Source organism: Podarcis liolepis (assembly GCF_965112155.1).
Source record: "Podarcis liolepis genome assembly, chromosome: 8".
Taxonomy (NCBI): Eukaryota; Metazoa; Chordata; class Lepidosauria; order Squamata; family Lacertidae; genus Podarcis; species Podarcis liolepis.
This window is the reverse complement of record NC_139560.1, coordinates 51,893,405-51,917,481: the sequence shown is the minus strand read 5'-3', so window position 1 is coordinate 51,917,481 and position 24,077 is coordinate 51,893,405. Positions and strand designations below refer to the sequence as shown.

Below are 24,077 nucleotides of genomic sequence, written 5' to 3'. Positions count from 1 at the left end.
AAGGGTCCCACGATCTACCAGGATCAGCCGGGGATCTACTGGTTGGAAATGCCTGGTCTAGGGAATGGGCCATTAAAGGTAACAAAGGAATTGGATCTGCACCCCTCCCTCAACTGGCTAGTAGTTAGAAAGACAAAAGCATGAGTTGAAGGGAAGGAGAAGCAGTGTGAGCTAGAAGCAAGCAGCAAGCTGGGAAGGAAGAGAAAAAGAGTAATGTTTCATTTCTGTTTGAATCCAAGGCTGGGGAAGCAAGGCCCTCTTGGGCGGTTAATGCCATGAACCCCTCCACTGAAGGATCAGGCTGAATATATGTGTAAATAAACCATATATGATAAAGACACCACAGTTTCTACTGCAGTGTTTCCCAACCGGTGTTCCGCGGCACACTAGTGTGCCGTGAGACACCGGCTGGTGTGCCGTGGGAGGGAGGCGGGCGAGTCAGGCGGCGAGAGGCGGCGGCGGCGAGGATCCGCGTCGAGCCGGGGGCGGCTCCGCGGTGCTGGTGCCGAGCGGCGGGGCAGCGCGCGCAAAAGGGAGGAGCGCGAGACAGCGGAGGAGGAGGAGGCCGGCATGTCCGGGCAGCAGCAGCAACAGCAGCAGCAGCAACTCCCGGCGACGGCTCCTCCTCCGCCCGCTATCGCCGCCACCACCACAACAGCCGCCGCCGCCTCAGCTGCCGCCGTCCCTCAATCCCTCGCTCTGCTGCCTCCTCCCACCCCGGCAAGGGGAAGGGAAAAAACTTTCACTTTTGTGCGTCCCTCCCGGCGTGACGCTGCGCGCTGACGTCACGGGGCGGGGCTTTAATGGTGGTGTGCCGCGAGATTTTTTCCCGGTAAACAGGTGTGCTGTTGCCCAAAACCGTTTGGGAAACACTGTTCTACTGTACCTAATTCTGAAGGAATCACGAACCCTGCGTAAACTCCTGGAATCTCGCACCACTCAGAGATTGGGATGCCATACAACGGTATGAATCAGATTCAAACCGATGCATATAGGGACACCATTGCTTAGGGCAGAGTCTAGTGGCAGAATTTGAGCTCTCAAATTTCAATGGCATCCTATGCAACGCTAGAATTAGGCACCCCTTGCTTCTCATTCTACATCACTGTTGTGGTTCCCCCTGTGACACCGGCACCCATGCAGCCAAGCAAGTTGTGCTACCCTAAAACCACCTCTGTATAAGGAATCTGGCAACACAGTTAGGAACTGCAACACAGGACTGCCTTGGTTTTTTGTAATAGTTACAGTATATGGGAGAGACAGCATCTTAAAAAGTAGAGACATCACCTTGCCAACAAAGGTCCGTATAGTTAAAGCCATGGTTTTCCCAGTAGTGTTGTATGGAAGTGAAAGCTGGAACATAAAGAAGGCTGATCGTCGAAGAATTGATGATTTTGAATTATGGTGCTGGAGGAGACTCTTGAGAGTCCCATGGACTGCAAGAAGATCAAACATATCCATTCTTAAGGAAATCAGCCCTGAGTGCTCACTGGAAGGACAGATTGTGAAGCTGAGGCTCCAGTACTTTGGCCACCTCATGAGAAGAGAAGACTCCCTGGAAAAGACCCTGATGTTGGGAAAGATGGAGGGCACAAGGAGAAGGGGACAACAGAGGACGAGATGGTTGGACAGTGTTCTCAAAGCTACCAGCATGAGTTTGACCAAACTGCGGGAGGCAGTGGAAGACAGAAGTGCCTGACGTGCTCTGGTCCATGGGGTCACGAAGAGTCGGACACGACTAAACGACTAAACAACAACAACAACAACATATGGGAGAGATTCAGTATGTGAGATATTGGATAAAACAGTTTGTGACTTTGAGGCTTGAAGGTTTCTGATGCCATTCAACTGCTCAAGGTAAAATGATGTGGTCTAAATTAAGCAGTGTTTAGGTTGGATATTTTTCTGGGAATCCCATGAAAGCCTCTTTTTTTTTAGAAAAAGAAAGGGGGGATCATATCTAACCCTGTCAACCAGCAACCTAGATTGCTCAGTGAAGGCTCTAACCTAATCTTGTGGGGCAAAATATCCCTGGATATTATAAAGGTTTCCCCTCGCCCATCCTGCACCCATGAGGTGTTTATTGCATTTCTATATCACTTTTCACTGGGGTTTTATGCAGAGAGGCATCTCCGTTTCACCTTCAACAACAACCCTGTGATGTAGGAGTGGTTGGTCGAAGGTCTCTAAGTGAATTTCCTGGCTCAGCTGGGATTTGACCCCAGATGTGCAATTTGTCTATGGTTTGGGTTGCAGATTCTCAGTGTTGCCCTTACAGCGTCTGTTTGCAAGACCATCGATTCCAGCTCTTAAGCAGCCCAGATTTAACATAATTTGCAAAATAGCTGAGGTCTTGTAAAGAGACAACTCTGACAGAGAATATCAGGCTTTGTGGGTCTTTTCAATCCCTCAAGAGTTGAGTTTGAGACATCAAAGCTAAGAACTGTGAGTCGCATTGCACAGTATTAGTTAGCTTATAAAGGACTTCAGTTATGTTACAAAATAGAATTTTGCCTTGATCTCAGCTATTTTTAATGGCCTCAATTACCAATAACATTTTTGATGACACAAATTCATAAAACTTCTTTGACACTTTTGCTTTAGGCAAGACTCCAGGTACTGTCTGCTGAGCCAATGCACACCAGGTCTTTAACTCCCTTAACTCCTCTTTATTTCTGACAATGTTGCTAAGGCGGTGCTGATATTCAATATCATTAGCATCATTTACCGAGGGATTGTGTTATGCTGCTCAAGAATATGAGGTGCACTGTGCCTGCTGGCAGAGAGTATTCTAAACTCCACTGTGAAATGCAAAGTGAGACCAGGAATTAAATGCAGCATCCCAGGGTCCTCTCGTCGTCGTCCCCCCCACCCCCCGCTTTCAACAACTGAGGCCATATTCATCCAAGTCTGGCTTCACATCCTAATGAAAATTCCTTAAAACAGCTAGATTTTCTTTGAACCCCTCAAACCTTTAGGAACCCCATCTTCCTAATTTTTTTTATTACCACCTCTCACTGTTTCAATATTAGCACCATGATGACCAGTTGCACATCAGAGTAGGAAAGCTATATTTTGCTATCCATGAATCCCTTTTCTGAATAAATAAATAAAAAATCATTGATTTCCTTTTCTAAAAAGTTCTCTTGGTATTTGTATTCGTAGCAGTCATGCCTCAAAGTCACTGTAAACCTATTGTTAGCTGTATGATTTGAAATGTAATAACAGGAAAATACTGGGAACTGGAGTGTGGTGTTTATATGTTAACCAAAAAGCAAATGACATTGGTGTAGCCCCCTCACAGTATCACCCTGACTGTAATGGAATTGACTGATTGCTTATTGTTATGCCCACAACTGCAGATGGAATCCAATTATCTATACAAAGCTTTGGGGATTTGAAAGTGCAACCAGAATAGCTAATAATTTACAAGAAGGAGTCAGAGCACTCATTGGCAAAATGTTACCACCTAGCTCTGAAGGGAGACTGAATTAACTTCCTAAAAGAAATCGCATTTGCAATCCTTTGGCTGAGCAAATGGGAAGGGATATCCTGCCCCCCCCCCCTCCAAGCATATGCTCAACATTTAATTGTCCTGTCTTTCCAGATAGATTTCTGAAGAACAGGAACTTTCAGAGTTTGGGGGGGGGGGAGCAGCAGCAGCAGTGCTAGAAAGCAAAATGAATGCAAAAGCAGCCTTACCTATTGCAGGCCTGATCCATGGTCCATTCTGTGGGATCAATCAAGCTGAAATGTTTATCTCAATGACACATTCATCCTAAACGTTTTGCAAGCATTTCAGCCTCACCAAAAACTTATACCAGACCCATGCCTAACACCAGTGGCAGTGAAGTATAGAACCTGACCAACATAGCCATAGGGCTGGCCCTTCTGTTAGGCAAACTGAGATAACTGCCTCAAGCAGCAGAGGCAGAGGTTGTGAATTAGCATCCTCTGGGTCCACCATTTGCCTCTGCAGGCCAGCTGTGCCACCTCCTGCCTGTATAGCAGTGAGGTGCTACATCTCCTCCTTCTCAATTATAACAAAGAAATACTGTAAAAAGAAATAAGTAATATCAAGTCACATTTAAGAGCAGGTAAGATCCATCAATCCCAATTTAAACATATGTATCAATATAAGCAGTTCATCTGTTCAAATATCAATATGAGACTAACAAATATAAAAGGTACATTCAAAACTAAAAATGGCAGCAGGTTCTTCAGACCACTGAGCAATGGATGGTGAGTGTTTATCCTTCCAACTTTGAAATCTATTTGTAACCAGGAGAGCTTGCAGGATCCACTTCCATTGCCTATCCCTTAGTCCCCACTTCACAGGAACACATATCCACATATATCAAGAATTTCTACAAAACAAAGTTAGTGCAAGCAACCATTTCTTTCTTTCTAGAAAAATTTCTGACCAAAAGGAAGACATCATAGGCCATGCCTACAAATGCACCAAAGAGGTGTGAGCTCTTATTTAAAACATATTTGCTGCATTGCAGAAAGTGCCTCACCCCCAGTCTCATAAGCATATCTATTGTGCTAGCAAAATATTGTAGAGGGATAAAACATCTAACCTTACAGAGATTTCTGCTAGGGTTAAATTGGCACAAGTCTGCTACTGTCACTAAAGCTGAAATGGGATGAAACAATTGACCTGTTTATCTGTTTTTGATTGGAGCATGAATCAGCTTAAACACCAAATGATTTCATGTAAGTGAGCTGTGGATCACTCTGATAGCACCAAAGGTGGAATGGCTTCCTGATCCAGATGGAACTGAATCACCTTCTATACAAGTAGAGCAATTTAACTGATGTGCAGATGGCAGCCTCAGTGTAAATCAGGACAATAACTGGAGTTACAAACTGTAACAGATCATGTTATAGTATTCCGGATTCATTTCCCCAAGTACAATCTGGCAACAAGTATGAGGACTGACCAAACACAGCAAGTACATACTGTAGAATGATATCGAAGTCCTTTAAACAACCACCACTTGGATATCACTGCCTTCAGATTAGCAGAGCCCTGCACAATTTGTGAGCAGCTAAGAAAAAAACAAAACAAAACAAAACAAAAAAAACCTTTGTGGTTTAGCAATTAGTGTGTTCACCTAGGACAGGATTCAAATTCCCACCCAGAAATGATGATTACTGGGGGACATTTCACAGAATAACCTACTTCATAGGGAAGTTGTGAAGTACTGTATGCTTAACTGAGATCTTCAGTGAAAAGATGGGATGTATATGTAACAAGTAGGGAATGGAGTAAAGGGCAGTGTGAAGTGCTCAGCCAGTCAAGCCCTTTCCTACAATACTCCATTCCCCTTCCTTCCTTCCTTCCACCACTCCAACAACCATATTGAACTAATGATCTGTCTCCATGTGTGGCTTGTGGGCTTCATTCAGCTTGGTGGGCCACAGGTTCTGCTGGTGTAAGTTAGCACCTTCTGAAGGTCCGAGTCTGCCCTTTCCATGCCTCTTCTAGTTCTGGGAGACAAGGGAGGAGGGAAGCCTGTTGCAGCAGGAGAGAGACATCTGTGAGTCTTCACCTGCCTGACTCATCTCTATCTCTTGGCCTCTGTCCTCCCACTCACCTGCTTCAGCGTCTGCCTCTGATTCTGGACTTCTCTCTGCTACAGACTCTACCAGCTCACTAAGCCCTGTTACCACTTCAGCTTCTGACACCTTCTCTTTGCAGTCTTTCACCTCCTTTTGCTCTGCCCACTAATCATTGTTCTACCACCACTTCCCAGGCTCTGAGCCTTCTTCCCTTGGAGGTTCCCCAGCTTGTTCTCCCACCATTCCTCTGCATCCAACCAGTCCCTAGCATCAGGGGATTGTGGGACCCCCCTTCAGATCAGCATGAGAGGTGATGCAGGAATCTCCAGGCATAAGAGGAGATGCCGTGGGGGGCGGGGAGCTGCCCTGCCTCTGAGCACCTCTTCTGGCAACCTCTTCTGGCTCTTTGAGAATAAAATAAATCCTTCCACTCACTAGTTAGGATAGAAGCCGCTGCTTAGAATTTAACACTTAAACTTTGTGAGCTGCTAGAGCTGTTAGGTAGCCGATATGAAGACTATGGATTAAATCAAATAAATAAATAAGAAAAAGTTTGAAATATTATGCAAAACTCCCAACCTAAAATGAAAAGTGTGGTCCTTTTTTTCTTACCTTAAAAGTCTCCCTAACAAAAGCCTCTAAATTTGTTTTCTGATAGCAAGTCCCAGTGAATGCAATCAATGGCTTGGAAGCTTTATCATGCTTAATCCTATATGAATAGTGTTCTCCAGACCCATTGTCACACCTGGCAGGATGATCCATTATGACTGGAATGTGGCAGGCAACAATTTAAATAAAAAGTATTGTGGTGCTTCCAGTTTGTGATGCTACCTATTCCATTCTATCATTTAGTGCACTGCATTGTCACAACAAGTGAGCTGACAGGACCTGATGTAAAATGATGCAAAGAGCTGTGATGGATGTTGTGTGACACAATGTAATTACAAAGGAAGCCATCAAAAGAACATTACATTTCCTGCAAACACCATTTCCTACACATACAATGCCTAATCAACTAAAAGCAGATATTTCAAACTCAGTTGCTAGTCTAAGTGCAGAGGAACGAAAATCTGCAAAACATTGGGCTAGGTGGAAACAAGAGAGAGAGAGAGAGAGAGAGAGAGAGAGAGAGAGAGAGAGAGAGAGACTGATGAGAGTCAAATGACTTTGGTCTTTTTATACCTGTTGGGCAAATGTTAAAGAATAATGGAATAAAATGTATCTGTTTATAAATAATATTTACATTATGGTAAAGATCTGGATGCAAAATGAAACTTTATGTCTGAAAGCTTCATGCAAGCAATTGTATGCCACTTTGTAATCCTTTCTAGCACTAAATCTGTAAATATAGAAGCAGCACACCAACGTTCTTATAATTTTAACATTAAATAAGTTTTCTTTCACTAAGAGAGCACCAATATTATTCTGTAACATTTGCCAAATATGTTATTGCCTCAGCTAAAGTAAAATGGTCCCAGAATGCAAAAATGTAGTTCTAAAGATAACCCCAGCCAGTAATCTGGACATGGCATTTTGAACCAGTTGAAGTTTCTGAGTCATCTTCAAGGATAGCTGTGTATAGCAAGTGTATAGCAATAATCCAATCTGAAAGTTACTAGAACAGTCGCCTCTGCCCCAAAGGGGCCATAGGTGGTGAGCCACGCACAGCTGGAAGTAAGCACTCCTAGCCACAGAGGCCACCTGGGCCTCAAATGACATTGCTGGATTCAGCAGAACCCTCAAGTTATAGAGCTGGTGCAACCCCCTTCAGAACAGGTAACTGACTACCGCATAATAAATACACAAAACCTGGCCTCACTCTAAGAAGCAACAGTCCTTCATTCAGATGCCTGGCTGTTCAATGTGGTTTTCATCTTGTGCCAGAATACAGAAAGCAGTCAGAGTTGATGCCAGGAGAACACTCCTGGGGACAGTGTTTTCCATAAGTAGGGGAAGGGTACTGCTCAAAAAACCCCTCTTTCTAAAAACAGTAAAATCTGTCCTTAAAGGTGATACTCTGCAGATATCTTAATTCCCTCAGAAGGCATAACTATGCTTGCAATTAGCATCCAATTCTGCCTGAAAGTTAAAATGTTGCTGATAATTTCTTTGTTGTTGTTCCATACATGAAACCATCTGGGTGGATCTGCTGAAAATTTGTTAGGCACAATCTACTCTAGATCCTTTGTCTGCAAATTTCATCCATTTAAGTCTAATGGGGAAAAAGTTAGTGTAATTTTTCAAGTCCCCGTTATAGTCCATGGTGGCAAAACAGAGCTCCAGATTGAATAAGTCTTATTTGGACCCAGAATTTTAAAAATGGAATTGCAAGAACACAGAGCACATCCAAAACAGACTGAGCTGCTGAAGACTACACAGATACAGGTACAAGGCAAGTCATGTGGTCACTGCATACCTCTATTATTTATCTAGGTCACACAGATGTTTAATACTTTGCACAGGCAGTGTAAAAAAAAGAAAGAAAAAAAGGACCAGTGCTGTCATGTCCATGTTGAATTTTCACATTTCAGTTCAGAATATAGTGCACAACCCCACTTAGGAAATTATGCTAGGTTGAACAGTGATTAATACATGAAATGCTGAATCATTTAAACTGCTTGCTCTCATCAGTTTTCCCATTGGCCAACATTTCTGACATCTGAAATTCCATCCTCCTTGAATTTCAGGCATTATTACTGCCAAAGGACCAACACTCACTCACTTAATGTTGTCTGACATGAGAGAAAACTGCTGAATGCCAAACAAGCAATGCCACATTTCACGAAAGGATGAAACATGTGCATGTTGTATCTGACTGTCAACAATAGACCTCAGAAGAGCTTTTGCATCCAAGGGGGAAGACAGCTTGATAATAAATGCATTTCATTTAATAAAAAAACAAATACAGCAGAAGATGCACTTTTAACAATGCATATTAACATAATGTGATTATTTATTGCATAACAATAACTCCAAGTAGTTTTTCTTTCCACTAATCCTTGCATAACTCACATATATTTCAGGTGTCACCTGCTAAATGATAAACTGGATACCCAATAGCATTTCCTTTATTTATGAATTATTTTTATAAGCCCAAAACATTTGCTTCATCTCATCCATACATTTGTTCCAAGGTCAGACAAAATATTTAGTCAATTATGATAACATTATTGTTGTTGTTGTTGTTTAGTCGTTTAGTCATGTCCGACTCTTCGTGACCCCATGGACCAGAGCACGCCAGGCACTCCTGTCTTATTGTGCATTAACTCAACAACTCTTAAGGTTGAACACTGAGTTTAATAGATCTCTGTGATGACTAAATTAGAGTAAAGTGCTATTATTAAACGTTGAAATGGATAGTTGCAAACAAGTGCATCATATCTAAGGAGATAGTTTTTTTCTATGTCAGAGGTGGGCAAACTTTTGTGTATGAAGGCCACATTTTATTTTTTGATGAATAAAACTCCTAATCTTTAATTGGGGAAAGGTTGGTTCCACACCAATGAAGGAGGAAGTTTTACAAATTTTATTTCTAGGGGAGGGGTTAAGATACTTCTCTCATATGACCTGCATCAGTCAATAGGCACAGAGCTGGCTGCCTATTAAAAACAGCCCTTTCACCAAGTTCTTCCTTCTTCCCTGTCGCAGCATCCTGCCCTCCTACCTTTTGAGCAATGTGAGCAGCATGGGACTGAGTAGGATTTTTTTGGTTATACCCTTTTTCGGCCTGCTTTAAACTTTTCCATTTGGCTGTTCAGTTCATTTGGCATTAAGTGCAGGCAGGTAAGGGACTTAGAGCATCTCGACATCCTATTGTCACCCAACTGGAAGGGGTCTATGGGTTTGATACTCTTGAAGCCTGACAGGTGTCACCTGCTGATTGCTGAATTGTGAGAGTGGCTGGCACCCATTAGGTCACACACATACACATAGCTTCCCTTTATGAGAATATGCTATTTGCCTGCCTTCACAGCTTGGGTGATGGAAGTGAACTAGGATGGATTAGCCCTCAGTAGCATGCAGGGTATTTAATATGGACCTGCCCAGAACATACCAACCCACACTTGTCATTTATGTCTGCTACAAGTACTTCTCTCTTGCATTAATAAATATAACCTCAAACCAATTCCTGTCTTGTTGAGTCTTCATTCCAGGTATAGAACAAAGTGGTCATGGACCAGGAACATATACCAATAGTGGTGGCACTATTGCCACCAAAGCAAGAAATGGGTGGGACACACCTTCTCATATTTCTGTCCCACTTTCATCCATTATCCATTCATTCAATTCCTCTCTCTTCTCCCTTCTCTCTCACACAAACAAACCTTCTCTCTCATTTTCTTTTATCCTATTCACCCCTTCAATCCATCTGTCTTTCACTATCTCTCTCTCTGGGCTTGGAGGAGCACATCAAAAAGTTTCATGCAACACTGTTGGTCCATGGGTCTCTCACCTGCTCTCTGCATCCCAGCAAGCTGTTGCTTATTTAAGAAAGTGTTTTCTTTTGGCTAATTTAGAAGTGCCAGTATAGTGACTGCTAAAACAGGGGAAAGTGTTTGTCATTTGTTTCAAGTAGGGTTCTCAGAGATGAATTTTTGAAAGGCTTTCTCAGTAAATGGTATGGTAGATGGCAGCCATTATGTTCTTTTTAAGCATAGCTTTAAAATGAGGTTTTAGGGTTTTGTGAGCAGCAGCTTGTCATGCACCAGCTAGCATACACTACCCTTGCCAAATATCCTTGCATTCTCCTACAGACTCACAGTGAAAATAAATATAGTGATAATTTTTGGCACCCTCTGAGTGATAGATCCCTTTAGCAATATCCTGCAGAATAATGGATCAGATTATTATTATTTTTTAAAAAAATGAAACCAATTTAACTTGCAGTAACTTATACAGCACCAGCTGTTATAGTTATTAGCACTTGCATCATCATCATCACTATCATAATCAGCATAAATATAATTACATTCGGAAAGATAAATTAGGACCAACACAGCAAACGCTGCATGGAGAGTTGTTTGTCCTTTATGTCTGACTTCTGAAAGTGCAATCCTCACGATGAATGTTAATGTGACGATCTTGACATGGTTCATGGCTTTCTTTTACTCTGGTTCCTAGAAATAAGAAATGAAGCATAAGAGGAAACCATCTATTGTAGAGCACACAGGGGGAAAAGCATACAGGGAGTATGTTAAGTAAGAAACATCCACTCTAATATATTTGGGTAAGGCTACGATCCTGTGGTGCCTGGGAGGGCTTGTCAGGACTGAATGATACAGCAGATCCCACAGAAAAAGAGAACTACAAATGTAGGGGGAAATCTGCCCTTGCAAACCATTCTGTTATAGGTTGGGAAGCTCCACTGCCTTTGTCACTCTGCTGTCAGTACTCTCTAACAGTGCTTCCAGCAAAAGGTGTGTGTGCTGGGGGCATGGCAGAGGTGGAGAGCAAGAGGATAGGGATTGAAAGTCTTCCCAATTCCTTCATTATGTCCCCAGACAGGGAGGGTGGTAAGTATGGCAGTCCTGGACCTGGCAAATTTATTTTCCCTCCCATTGGGAGTAATAGGGAGGTACAAAAAATATGTACCAAAAATATACAAAAATATGTATTGGGGGGTGGAGAAGGACAGTGCTGGATTTACATATAAGCTAAACAACCTATAGCTTAGGGCCCCTCTCTCTTGGGCTCCGCCCAAAAATATACTACTTCTTAATTGTATTTCACTATTAATATACTTCTTCTTAATTGTATTTCAGTTCAACAATTATTTTGATAAAATACATATTTTGTTATGTGCAAAATGCTTTAGATACCTATTAGGTCCATAAATTACCATATATCTTATATTCAACACAAGAAAACAGTGACGATTGGTTGTTGACAAAGGACAGCTGGATTTATAAAGAGCCCCATTACCTTCAGTAGCTTAGGGCCTCATCAAACCTAAATCCAGCTCTGGGGAAGGAAGAATAGAGAAGCTTGCACATCCATCTTCCACCCTGCCATCTTGAGCCCAGCAGACCACTGGATTGGGCCAAACCTGGCCAAACATACCAACCTGTCAGTCACCCAATGTCATCTGACACTGGAGATCTGTTGACTCCTATCTAAACAGTATAGGTTCTGTAGGCTGGAGCTGTTAGAAAACAACATTAAAAATCCTTCAGTTGAGTCACTTTGCAATAGCAAGAAACAGGGGCAGGGCAATGAGACATTGTTGAGTGGAACCTAAAGCTATCCATTCATATCTGAATAGCAGTAAATGAAAAATGTTCAAGGTTGCTCTCATTGACTAGCTGGAAGGTTCTGCATTTGTTCTGCTTAATTTTTTTTCCCCCATTCAGCCTTTTTTATTATCTCCTCAGAGCCTTTGGGGCTTTTCCTGCTGTCAAAAATTAAAACACACCATTATTTATAGCCTCAGGAAAAAAAAATACATGGAAGCAGACTCTGCCCAGAATACTAATGTATTGTCAGTGTTCACTTAAGCCCTTTAAAGCCATTATCTAAAAATCAAATTTAGCTGCATAAATTTATTCTGCATTTACATGAAGATTGACTTCTGCCTCGGCCCAACCTCTTTCCAAGTTGCTTTTGTTAGATCTCCTGGAGAACGACATCCGGACACTTTTTCATTTTGCACTTAAGCATAGTTCCTCCTGTTGACAGGCATTTAAACATAACTGAAATATGAATTATAAATAAGTTTGGCAGAACAAAACTTGAAATCCCTATACACCTGCCCACTGAAAGCTCGATAGGAAGGTGAATAGCTGAAAGGATCATCCATTTATTAGCACCTGGATAATGACCAAAATGTGCCCCTGAATTGATTTACCAGCAACGCCTTTCCATAGTTGAACTGAAGAGGAGAAAATTAAAATGAATGAAAGAAAAAGTGAACTATCTGTGTTTAATCTCCAGTTCCATCAGAAATCGATTAACCAACTGACTTTGGGTCCAAAAGAATTAATTATACTCAGTCTCTGGTATAATTAACAACACTATGGCCATCTCCCAAAATATTCATTAAACAGTCAGGAACAATATGAAATTCAAATTAAAATTGGAAAAGAGATTAAATAGAAGTAGTCATCGCTAAAAAAGAATCAGAGTACATCTGAGATGAAATCATTTGAGCAATACAAAATATGGAAATACATTTTGTGTTACATTTAATTATCATTAATTCCAGCACTGCAAGCTGGCAGCTATTTTAGGCTCATTACAAAGACTAAAATGGGTTGGAATTTTAATATGAATCAATCCTCATTGGAATAATAGGAATAGGAATCAAGCTTTCAGGAAGTTTAAAGCTAAAAATCCAAGTTGTCATTTTTTATTTCTTACGCTTGGCTGCCCCAATCTGCATTTTAGAAGATCCCTTGATAGGTTTCTGGCAGCAATGCCAAAAAATCAAGAAATATATATCTATTTGGAGTCCTTATGAACACACCTTGAAGATTCCACGGTTTCAGCATTAACAGTGAAGCAGGCACTTCTATGATAGAGGGGATTTCTAATGCTTACTTACATGCTTGCTTACCGGAAAGCTCTAGCCAGCGAAACAGGCTGGGAGATGGTTGCTGCAGAAGTGGCATAAGTCTCATTGTGAGGGCAACTGGACATGCACATAATTGTGCATATTGCATGATGGTAAATACAGTGAAAAATATCTACTTTGTTGCCTACCCTCCATCCATGAGTAATCATCTATCAGTACCAGCTGATATGATGGCTGTGCTCTGCCTTCACAGTTGTGTCCAGTAATACTTCTGGATACCAGTTGCTGGAAACCATAGGAATGGAGATTGCTATTGTGTGCAAAATCTACTCCCATTACCAACTTCAGTTGGCTGCTTAATTATAGCCATTCCTGGACAAGGGTAGCATGGTGGTCCATGCATAGGTAACCTCACAATCAGACTATTGCAATGCTCTGTATGAGGGGCTATCCAGCACCTAGTTTGGAAGCTGCATCTAGTAGAACATGCAGCTGGTAGGGTGTTTGAAGGACTGCATTGACTGCCTATTTGCTACCAAGCCAAGTTCAATATTTTATTACTGACATCTAAAGCCTAAAGAATTTGGGACCAAGATACCTAGCAAACTGCCTCTCCTGGTACCAACCACACTTTTAAGATCTTACATGGAGACCCTGCATCATCTATAAGAAATATATACGGGCAATGAATATTTATAAGGAAATAATTGTAACTATAAATCTAATTAATTTTCATTGGTGGTTCTGTTATTTCATCATTATGAATTGCTGGTTTTGTGAGGTGTCGGCAAGTACAGTACATGACATTATAAGACAACAGGATTTTACATTCAGCATGTGTTAGAACTAATGCAGGCATCAAATCAGCAATATATCATGAGCAGCTGAGAAGGAAGTGTGGTTCCTTGGAGCAGCCTTCACCTGGTTCCTAGAAAGAGACTTTCTGTAAATCTTTAGCAGCCTGCTTTGCTCATAAAACAAAACAAACTGATCTCTCAGAATAACAAATATTATATTCTGTTTTTGGTTTGCTTGAGATGGCCTGGCTGGTGCCCTGGAGCTCATAGAACCTCTTTTGATCTACTTGAGGCACCTCCACTGCCAAGGGGAAGCAGAGACCATTTTTGCAGATTTGACCCTCTCACCATGCAATCTTCTCCTGTGCCTTGGAGGGTCCCTGAACTCTCTTGTCCCCCCTCTTTTGTTAGTAGAGGCACTCAGATAGTAGTTCTGTTGCTGCTTGTAGTGTTGGTGCATTTGTGCTTTTTAAAAGGAAGGGGGGAATGGATATGTTAAGTTGTGGGTTGACATAGCAGCCGGCACAGCGATTTCTTCAAGTAGCTCTTTATTATGGTAAGCTGGAATAAAACTGACTGCGAACAGCTCAGCCGGCCTGTATTTATAGGCAGCCGGCTGTCAACATTGTAACCACAACAGCCCAGAGTTCCCGCCTAAAATAACAGACGCGGACCTGAGTGAAAACTATCTACAGACCTGAGTGAAAACTATATACAGTATCCCCCTGTTGGCCCAGGGTGAAACTACACTACATAACACCCCTCCCCACCGAGATAAGGCGTTAGTTACAATCGTAATGGTTTCCTTATATACAGCACTACGCGTAATGGTTCAATTAAGCACAAAAGCATATCGGTTACATTTCCCATACTTAGACCAACAGTGATACCTGTCCAACAACATAGTCCTTTAAATAAGTTGGGCGCTTGGAAACTCTGCCAGACCGCCGGGGACTGGTAGCCAAGTCCGGAGGGCCACACAGTTCTCGCTGAGGCTGTGGTGCGACCCTAGGTGGCGTTGGAACCAACTCCCCTGGATCCGCTGCTGTGGGTGGAGCCTCCGCAAGTGGAGTGGTCTGAGTCTGTTCTGAAACGGCTTGGTTCGGCTCCATGCTGGCAGCTTGCGAGGGAGGTGTAGGTGGGGCCTCGCCATCTGTACGTGTCTCTTCTGGAGCCGCAAGCGCAGTTGGGGGCACCTCGGTAGTGTCCAAGTCCCCAACCCTGCGCCTCAGCTGGTCTATGTGCCGTCGCCACAAGCGTCCGTCTTCGAGTGCCACCTGGTACGAGCGAGGTCCAGTGACTCCCACTACTGTGGCTGGCACCCAAGGGATGTCCCCCACATAGTTCCGGGCAAAGACCTGGTTTCCTGGGACAAATGACCGTGGTGCGTTGGCACAGCCTGGGGGTTCAGCCACGGCAAAGTCTGGGTGTAGCCGGTCGAGCGGTGACCTGAGGCGGCGGCCCATAAGCAGTTCAGCAGGACTCCTCCCTGTGGCCGCATGAGGGGTGATGTGTTGCACGAACAAGTATTCGGCGACCCGCTCATGCCAGTCTCCCCGGTCCAGGCGCGCCAGTGCCTCTTTTGTCGAGCGCACCATTCTTTCCGCTTGCCCGTTGCTGGATGGATGAAAGGGTGCCGTTAGGGCATGGCGGATGCCCAGTCCCAAAAGATACCGCTCAAACGTGCCTGACGTGAACTGCGGTCCGTTGTCAGAGACAAGGACATCAGGACACCCATGCGTTGCAAACAGGCCTCGCAGCACCCGGATGACAGCTTCGGTAGTGGTGGAGGGCATCAGGGCGACCTCCAGCCATTTGGAATAGGCGTCCACCACTACCATGAAGGTCCGGCCGTGAAAGGGGCCAGCCAGATCGATGTGCACCCTCGACCAGGGTGTCTTTGGCGTCTCCCAGGTGTGTCCCTTAGCTGCCGGTGGTGCAGGCCTCGACTCCTGGCACGCTTGACAGGCGGAAACCCAGGCAGTGATGGCATCGTCCATATTAGGCCACCAGACGTAACACCGAGCCAACGCCTTCATTTTGACAATTCCCGGGTGGCCAACGTGCAGAGCCTCCAGGACGCGCTGATGGAGTCCCTGGGGAATCACGACGCGGTCTCCCCACAGCAGGCAGCCGCGATGAGCTGAGAGTTCATGTTGCCTGGTTGCGAAGGGCTGGAACTCCGATGCAAAAGGCCCTTGTGGCCACCCCCTCCACACCCAGTTGAGCACCCGGCTGATGGTGCGATCCTGGGCAGATGCGGAGGCCACAGTGGCAGCCGATACAGGCGCTGCTGGAAGATCCTCAATCAGAAGGAGCGATGAAGCTGGAGCCGGGTCTTCCACAAATGCTGGAAGAGGGCAACGGCTGAGGGCGTCGGCATGGCCCATCGATTTCCCCGGGCGATGGATGAGCCGGTAGTGGTAGGCAGCCAGGAAAACAGTCCATCGCAGCATGCGTGGTGAGAGGACCGGTGGAGTTGGACGATCCCCGGCGAGGAGGCCCAGGAGTGGCTTGTGGTCAGTGATGAGGTCAAAAGTCCTGCCATAGAGGTATTCATGGAACCTCTTCACTCCAGCCACAAGTGCCAATGCCTCCTTGTCGAGCTGGCTGTAATTTCGTTCCGTCGGAGATAGTGTCCTGGAAAAGTAGGCGAGCGGTGCTTCTCTTCCATCTGGAAAACGGTGACTAAGGACAGCACCGATGCCAAAAGGTGAGGCGTCGCAGGCAAGGACCAGCGGCCCGGATTCACTGTACTGTACCAGCACACTGTCTGAAGAAAGGAGAGCCTTGACCGCGTTGAAGGCCGCCGTCTCCCGATGACCCCAGGCCCAAGGCGTCTTAGTGCTAAGGAGTCGGTGAAGAGGCTCAGCCACTGTGGCTTTGTGGGGCAGGAACATGTTATAAAAGTTCAGCAGCCCCAGGAATGCCTGCAACTCCATTTTGTTCTTTGGTGTGGGGGCCTGCTGGATAGCGCGGATCTTGGATGTGGTTGGATGAAGACCGGAGGCATCGATAAGATAGCCCAGGAACTCTACCTGTGGAACGGCGATCTGGCACTTCTCCCTCTTTACCTTGAGCCCGGCCTCCTGGAACCTGGTCAGCACGGCACGGAGGCGCTCGAACAGCTGCTGGTGTGAGTCTGCAGACACCAAGACGTCATCAAAATATGGTACCACGCCCGGAAGCCCTTGCAGGAGACGCTCCATAAGGCTTTGGAAGATGCCAGGAGCCACACTCACCCCGAACTGCAACCGGCGGCAACGGAATGCCCCCTGGTGGGTGACGATCGTCTGGGCTTCAGCAGTGGCATCATCGACTGGCAGTTGTTGATAGGCTTGGGCAAGGTCCAGCTTAGCGAAGACCTTACCCTCACCCAGGGAATGCAGCAGGTGTTGGACAACAGGAACCGGATAAGCGTGCTGCTGAAGTGCCTTGTTGATCGTGCACTTGTAGTCAGCGCAGATTCTCACCGACCCATCTGGCTTGACAGGCGTGACGATGGGGGTTTCCCACTTTGCGTGGTCAACCGGCTCCAAAACTCCTTGGGCGATCAGTTTGTCCAGTTGTTCGTCCACCTTAGCCTTGAGAGCAAAGGGAACCCGGCGTGGCTTTAGCTTGATGGGGGCGACTTGTGGATCAAGGCTAAAGGAGATGGGCGTACCTGTATATTGGCCCAAGGTGCCGTCAAAAACCTCGGCAAAGTCTTTGACCAGACCCTCAGTCTCTGCGTTAGAGATGCAGTTGATGCCGGTGACTTCCAGGCCGAGGGCATCAAACCAGTCTAGCCCTAGGAGGCTTGGCCGCTGACCTTCGACCACCACCAACCGGAGCAGGCCCGAAAAATCCTTGAAGGCGATCCGGAACCGGCCAACGCCTACCACGGGAATGTCGTTTCCCTGGTAGTCTCTCAGGTGTATGCGGTGAGAGTCGAGTTGCCTTTTGGACACTCTGGGTACCAGTCTTTTGATGGTGCTCCATGACACGATGGACAGGGCAGACCCGGTGTCGATCTCCATGTCACATGGAGCTCCTTCAATGAGCACCGTGACGTTCAGCTTGCGTCGCGTAGGCGAGTCGGTTTGGCCAATCGTGGTTCCAGACGGGCAGCGGCAGTTGGTGAGAGCGAAACAACTTTCCTTGGCAGACTGGAGTGAAGACTTGGACTTGCGAGTCGATGAAGGGGGGGTGTCAGACGGAGCCGATCGGCAGACCTTAGCGATGTGGCCCCTTCTGGAACACTTCCTACAGATGGTGTCTCTGAATCGACACTTGGCACGGGAATGGTTGCCTCCGCAGCCAGCACATTCCGGTTGGCCCTTGGACTTCTGTTGGAACTTCCTGCGCTCCCGCTTTGTCTGGTGCACGTCATCGTCTTCACTGGAGGATGCCTCCTCACTGCTGGCCTCTTCATGATGCACCGGAACTGGCTCCCTAGCAAGACGCGGGCTGCTGGACTTGCGGATCTCCTGGGCGGAGCGTTCAGCAGCTTCTGAGGCCACAGCCTCCTCAATGGCTTTCTGTAGCGTGAGGTCTGGCTTGGCTAGGAGGCGCCGTTGCAGATGGATGTCCCGGACCCCGCAGACGATTCGATCCATCAGGGCATCGTCTAAGTCTCGGAACTCACAGTGCATTGCAGCCTGTCGCAGGGCGGTGGTGTAGTTGTTGATTGACTCCCCCTCTGCCTGGTTCCGGTGGTAGAACGCATGGCGGGCAGCAATCTTGGACGGCTTTGGTGCGTAGTGGTTGCGGAGCTTCTCTTGGATCGTGTCCCATGGTGTTGCCTGGACTGCTTCAGGCGCAACCAACGCTCGGGCCGTCTCAAACACCTCAGGCCCACAGAGGCTGAGGAATAGGCCCCGCTTCCGATCCTTTGATACTGCTGTCAGCTCGTTGGCTTGGAGGTAGCAGTCGAACCGAGCGAGGTAGGAGTCCCATGATTCAGAGGCTGGCGCAAACGGCGGTAGAGGCACAAGTGAAGCCATGATTCCGATGCCGGCGTGAAGGGCGATGGATGGAACACAGTGCTCTAGCCAGAACAGTCAGCTCTGAATTGGTTCTGCCCAGTGATTTCGCTCAGTGATTTCGCTCTGTGATTCAGCTTAGTGATTCAGCTCAGTTCAGAGGCTGGCTGCATATGGCTGTGCTCTGATGTCCATCCATCCCATCCTCGTCGCCAGTGTTAAGTTGTGGGTTGACATAGCAGCCGGCACAGCGATTTCTTCAAGTAGCTCTTTATTATGGTAAGCTGGAATAAAACTGACTGCGAACAGCTCAGCCGGCCTGTATTTATAGGCAGCCGGCTGTCAACATTGTAACCACAACAGCCCAGAGTTCCCGCCTAAAATAACAGACGCGGACCTGAGTGAAAACTATCTACAGACCTGAGTGAAAACTATATACAGTATCCCCCTGTTGGCCCAGGGTGAAACTACACTACATAACAGGATAGTCTTCTGCCACCTCATCTACAATAATGGTAAGAATATAAGAAAAGCCTAACCATTGCCCTACCTAGTATCCTGTCCTCATGGTGGGTGAGGAATGTGAGTGGCGCTGTGGTCTAAACCACTAAGCCTCTTGGGCTTGCTGATCAGAAAGTTGACTGTTTGAATCCTTGAGACAGGGTGAGCTCCTGTTGTTCTGTCCCAGCTTCTGCCAACCTACCAGTTCGAAAGCACGCCAGTGCAAGTAGATAAATAGGTACTGCTGCGGCAGGAAGGTAAACAGTTTTTCCATGCGCTCTAGCACTCATCTCACTGTCCCATTGCACCAGAAGGGGTTTAATCATGTGGTTTAGTCATGACCCAGAAAGCTGTCTGTAGACAAACACCGGCTCCCTCAGCCTGAAAGTGAGATGAGAGCCGCAACCCCATAGTTGCCTTTGACTGGACTTAACCGTCCAAGGGTCCTTTACCTTTACCTCATGGTGGCTGACCAGCTGCCTGTGGGAGACCCGCAATCAAGTCATGAGAGAGCGTCACTTTCCCCCCTTTTGATTCCTGGCAACTGGCATTTGGAGGCACATTGCCTCTGGTAGTGGAGGTGGAATATAGTCTTATCCTCCATCAATTTGCTCAATCCTCACCATAAAATCAATAGCATTCAAACCCCAAATATTATTACAATCTTCAAGGGCTATTTTGGCATCACTCATGAAAGCAATGCTAAAGTTCGGTCCACAATATTTCACAACTTCATTAGAGTCCAGCACTAATAAAATCCACAAACAAAATCATTAAAGAAAAAAGGAATTTAAAAGAGAAACAATAGCTTAATGTTCAAAACATTCCCAAGTTGGGCCCACGCTGGGACTCCCCCCACTCCCCAATCTCTCCTGCTGCTGAATGACTATCACCAACCACACAAACATCTATTATTAGGAGGAAGAAGCTCCAAAGCAGAAATCTTCCAGCCAGAATTAGACCCCTGTACTTTTCATTGCAGGAATTAAGTACTGGGGGTCTGAGCCGTTGGTCATATGCCACAAAGGATTAAGTAAATAAATGAGGAAAATATTAGCTGTTAAACAAGATGGGCAGAGTATATATTGTCTTTGTATAATGCTTGTGCTCCATGGGGACTGACTTTCTCATTAGTAAAGGACCTTTTATATTACTTCTAAAGTATTTGTAACTCTGTCAGAGACATGGTCGGCAGAGAGGAATCTGCAGAGGGGGAGGAAGAGGCAGAGGAAAACAGAAACTTGATTCTTTCACAAAACGAAAGTGAGATAAGCCCCTCTCGCTCTGGAATGTTGCCTGTAAGTTTTCGCAGCGGCACAGAGATGAAAGAGCAGGATGTGGGTGGTAGGAGGGGGTTGGATTCAACTCCAGAGGAGGGGGAATTTGGCTGCACCTGAGTTTCCAAGAAGCAGGAGGAGGAGCAAGGTATTAGAACAAAGGAAGACCAGCAGGAAGCGGGGGAGGACGTGGTGTATATCTGGCCTTGGGAGGGGCCATAAGCCAGTTGAGTCAACTGACTCATTTCATTGAGGTGCCCAGTTCTGTATTAACATTCAGACAGAATAATATCATCATAAAGCAAGTGCAGTAAATGTAGACATCACTGCATGATATCAATTATTGCATCATTTCCCCACCACCCACCAAAGTGAGGCAAAGCTATAGGTCTACTGCATACTGCTTCTGCAAACCAGTATACTTTTAAATTTGCCACTCTTGAATGCAAAGGAGTTACAAGATGGTGCATCATTGCAGATAAATGTGTTGAGGAATTTCCCCCTTATCCAGCAGAGAGAGAAAGGAATTGTGATCTTGCCTCTCATTTTATATCATAAAAATGTATCAAAGAAACATGGGGGTCCTTTTCTTATGTGCTCTTTCATCATAACAATGCTTTCAAGAGATTTGAGAGATGATTGCATCCATTTAACAAACTTGTAAAATGGAAATCAAATGGTAATTGCATCGTATGCTGATGTGATGGTAATATGTTCCTAACAGATTTCATCTGGAACAAAGTAGCTGGGGCGAAAGAGTGTTCACTTTTTGTAAAAGCAAATAGTCATAGCTGGAGGGTCCCAAGAACATTCCCCCATCTATGAATCAGACTGAAATTTTATAGATTCACATTTTGCAGGTAGCTGAGCCATATTGAACTGACCCTACACTGTTCTCACTAAACCATTCAATAATTTTATTATAATTGACCTTGTCCAGACCTGGTTTGAAAGGTCACAGTGAATTATTTAATGGATAACAAACAGTTTCATTTAAGCACATGGTTAACATACTGAAACTCTTCCCCCTCCCAAACATCGAACAGCACATTCCTACACTCTATGAATTCAATTTGACTTACCCCCATGAATATCATAAGATTGCAGCTGTATTCTGGTATCTTATTTCCTGGGAGTAAGCCCAACAAACCATAATGAGACTTACTTCCATGAATACATATCCAACTTTGCACTGTACAGCTAAAATACTTTGTCCTCTGATGTAAAGAGTTTTTCACTGTCTCTAAGCAATATTTTAAATAGAAATGGGTGTGGCACATACCACTGGTCTTTTCCAAGCCAGTTTACAGTGCCATCCTATCCGCATCAACTCTGCAGCAAATCTCAATGATTTGATAGGGCATACTTCCAGGTGAGCATGTATAGGACTCCAGTTTTAGGTGTTCTTACTTTCCCATGTTTGATTTGGTAAAAGAAATGGATTGGGACATTATATTAAGGACTGAATCAAAATATGGGAGCTATATTTTTTTGGTGAACATTCTCTGCAGCATCAAAAAGCCATAGTTTTCCATTTATAGATTGAAGAGGAGTCCCATGAGCATTCAGCAATGATTGCCCAACATCTAAAGCATCAGTGTTTTACCTCAGTGACATTGCCAGTTAGCTAACTTGATTGTCTAAGACATTGTGATGTCAACACATACATGATCTCCACTGCTGAGGATGGCTTGTATGACTAATCAAATAAGATAATGACAATACAGTAAGAAGAGGAAAAATCTGTAGAAGCAGTTTAGGGAAACAATGACAGTGAACAGGATGGTGTGTGTGTGCACGCACATGCATTCTCACCCTTCAGGGCCTTTTTTTAAAGGAAAAAGAGAGAAGTTCTGTTGCTAATGTGCAATGGTTCTATGGTAGAGGCAGCAATCCACTGCAATCAGATCAATATGTAAAGGTAAAGTAATCCCTAAATTTGGAAAGGTTGGCAACTACTGTTGGATAAGACTAGTGACCCGTATAGTCCAGCCTCTTGTTTTCACAGTGGCATCCTAGAGGTGTATGGGAAGCCAGCAAGCAGGATGAATGCAACAGCCTTCTCCCCTCCTGTGGTTTCCAGCAACTGATATTCAGAAGCCTTCAAGAGTGGAGACAGAACACAGAGATCAAAGTAAGTAGCCAAAGAGAGCCTTGTCCTCCATGCATTAGTCAAATCCTATTTTAAAGTCATCCAAGTTTATGGCCCTCACTTTGGGAGCAAGTGGCATAGTTTAACTCACTGGTTCTCAAAGGGTGTGGCAGGAGATTTTTGACAACAGTGGTGAGAAGATTCAAGGGCAATCAAATATTCAAACATTTCAGTATAGTATAGTATAGTATAGTATAGTATAGTATAGTATAGTATAGTATAGTATAGTATCAAAAAAAAATGGGGGCGGGCGGGCGGCGGCTATACAACCAGAAAAAGTAGCTGCAACTCTCTTCAAGTGCATTGGCTTTTCTTCAACAGTATTCCATGACATATTGCTGTGAACAGAGATTTTCAATTCTGACAAATATGAAAGATCAGAAAAGAGAAAGGATTCTTTGTGTTGATGGGGAGATGAGAGTTTGTCTGTCTCAAATTGAACCTCTCGTTGAGTTTGTAGACATACTTAAGGTACATGTGTAATAGGCTCGTTTATATTTTGGGAATAATTTGTGGTCTTATGTAGCTTCATTGTTTCATACTTTCTAGATGTCCTGAATCTTCACGGTTGTGAAACACAGAACATCAGAAAATTTGCACCCTGCTCTTAAAAAGTAAAGAACAACAACTTGCAAGTGCATCCCATTTAATTCATTGCTTTGAAAATAATCCCTTTAGTTCTTCCCCACTGTGGCTTCCCCTAGCTTCTAATAAAATCAGCAAGAGTCCCCACCAAATTGATTCTGCGCAATAATCTAATCTGCATTTCTCATCGCCCATTAATTTATTTCTATAGCACATTAACTGTAAAACAGTTTTTTGCCCTTTTGGTTACCTCCAACTAATATATCATGGCTTTGATCAACAAATGAAAGATGCACTGTAATCAGTAACTTAGGTCCCTCAATAGTACATTTATAAAATAGTTTCTATCCCGGATAGGTTTAGAATATGTGGGAGGAGGGAGTATGGAATCAGTGCTCTTTTTCCCCCCTCTTCTGGACAACAGAAAAGAAATCTCTTAGAAGTAGACCGGTTGATTGCTTTGAAGCCTGAAGTAATCATAAAAAATGCCTAGACTGGGTTATTTTTCTGTGAAAGATTGGACTATTCTTTCCTCAAAACAGAGCTTTGAGATTGCCAGGCTATTCCCCCACCCCCCCACCCCACAACACAGTAGAGAGTGGAAGAGGGAGAGAGTTGTTCAAATTTTAAACTTTAAAGGAAACAATTATAGGCTAGTTCTCAGGCTTTTTTTGGTTTAGCAGGGGACGTAGCAATATAACAATAACAATAATATATTATTAT

The 24,077-nt window shown here is 44.7% G+C and overlaps 1 long non-coding RNA gene across 2 annotated transcripts; it reads right to left on the bottom strand.

Moving 5' to 3' along the window:
- Positions 1-11,490: 11,490 nt before the first annotated feature.
- On the bottom strand, positions 11,491-22,103 carry LOC310714036. Of its 2 annotated transcripts, none has more exons than XR_014529540.1 (3): positions 21,700-22,103; positions 12,123-12,233; positions 11,491-11,710 (listed from the first exon to the last, which is right to left on the bottom strand). It is a non-coding gene; the product is annotated as an uncharacterized lncRNA (long non-coding RNA). The 2 variants fall into 2 exon arrangements; XR_014529541.1 differs by having other exon boundaries at positions 21,900-22,103.
- Between the last annotated feature and the right edge of the window lie 1,974 nt (positions 22,104-24,077).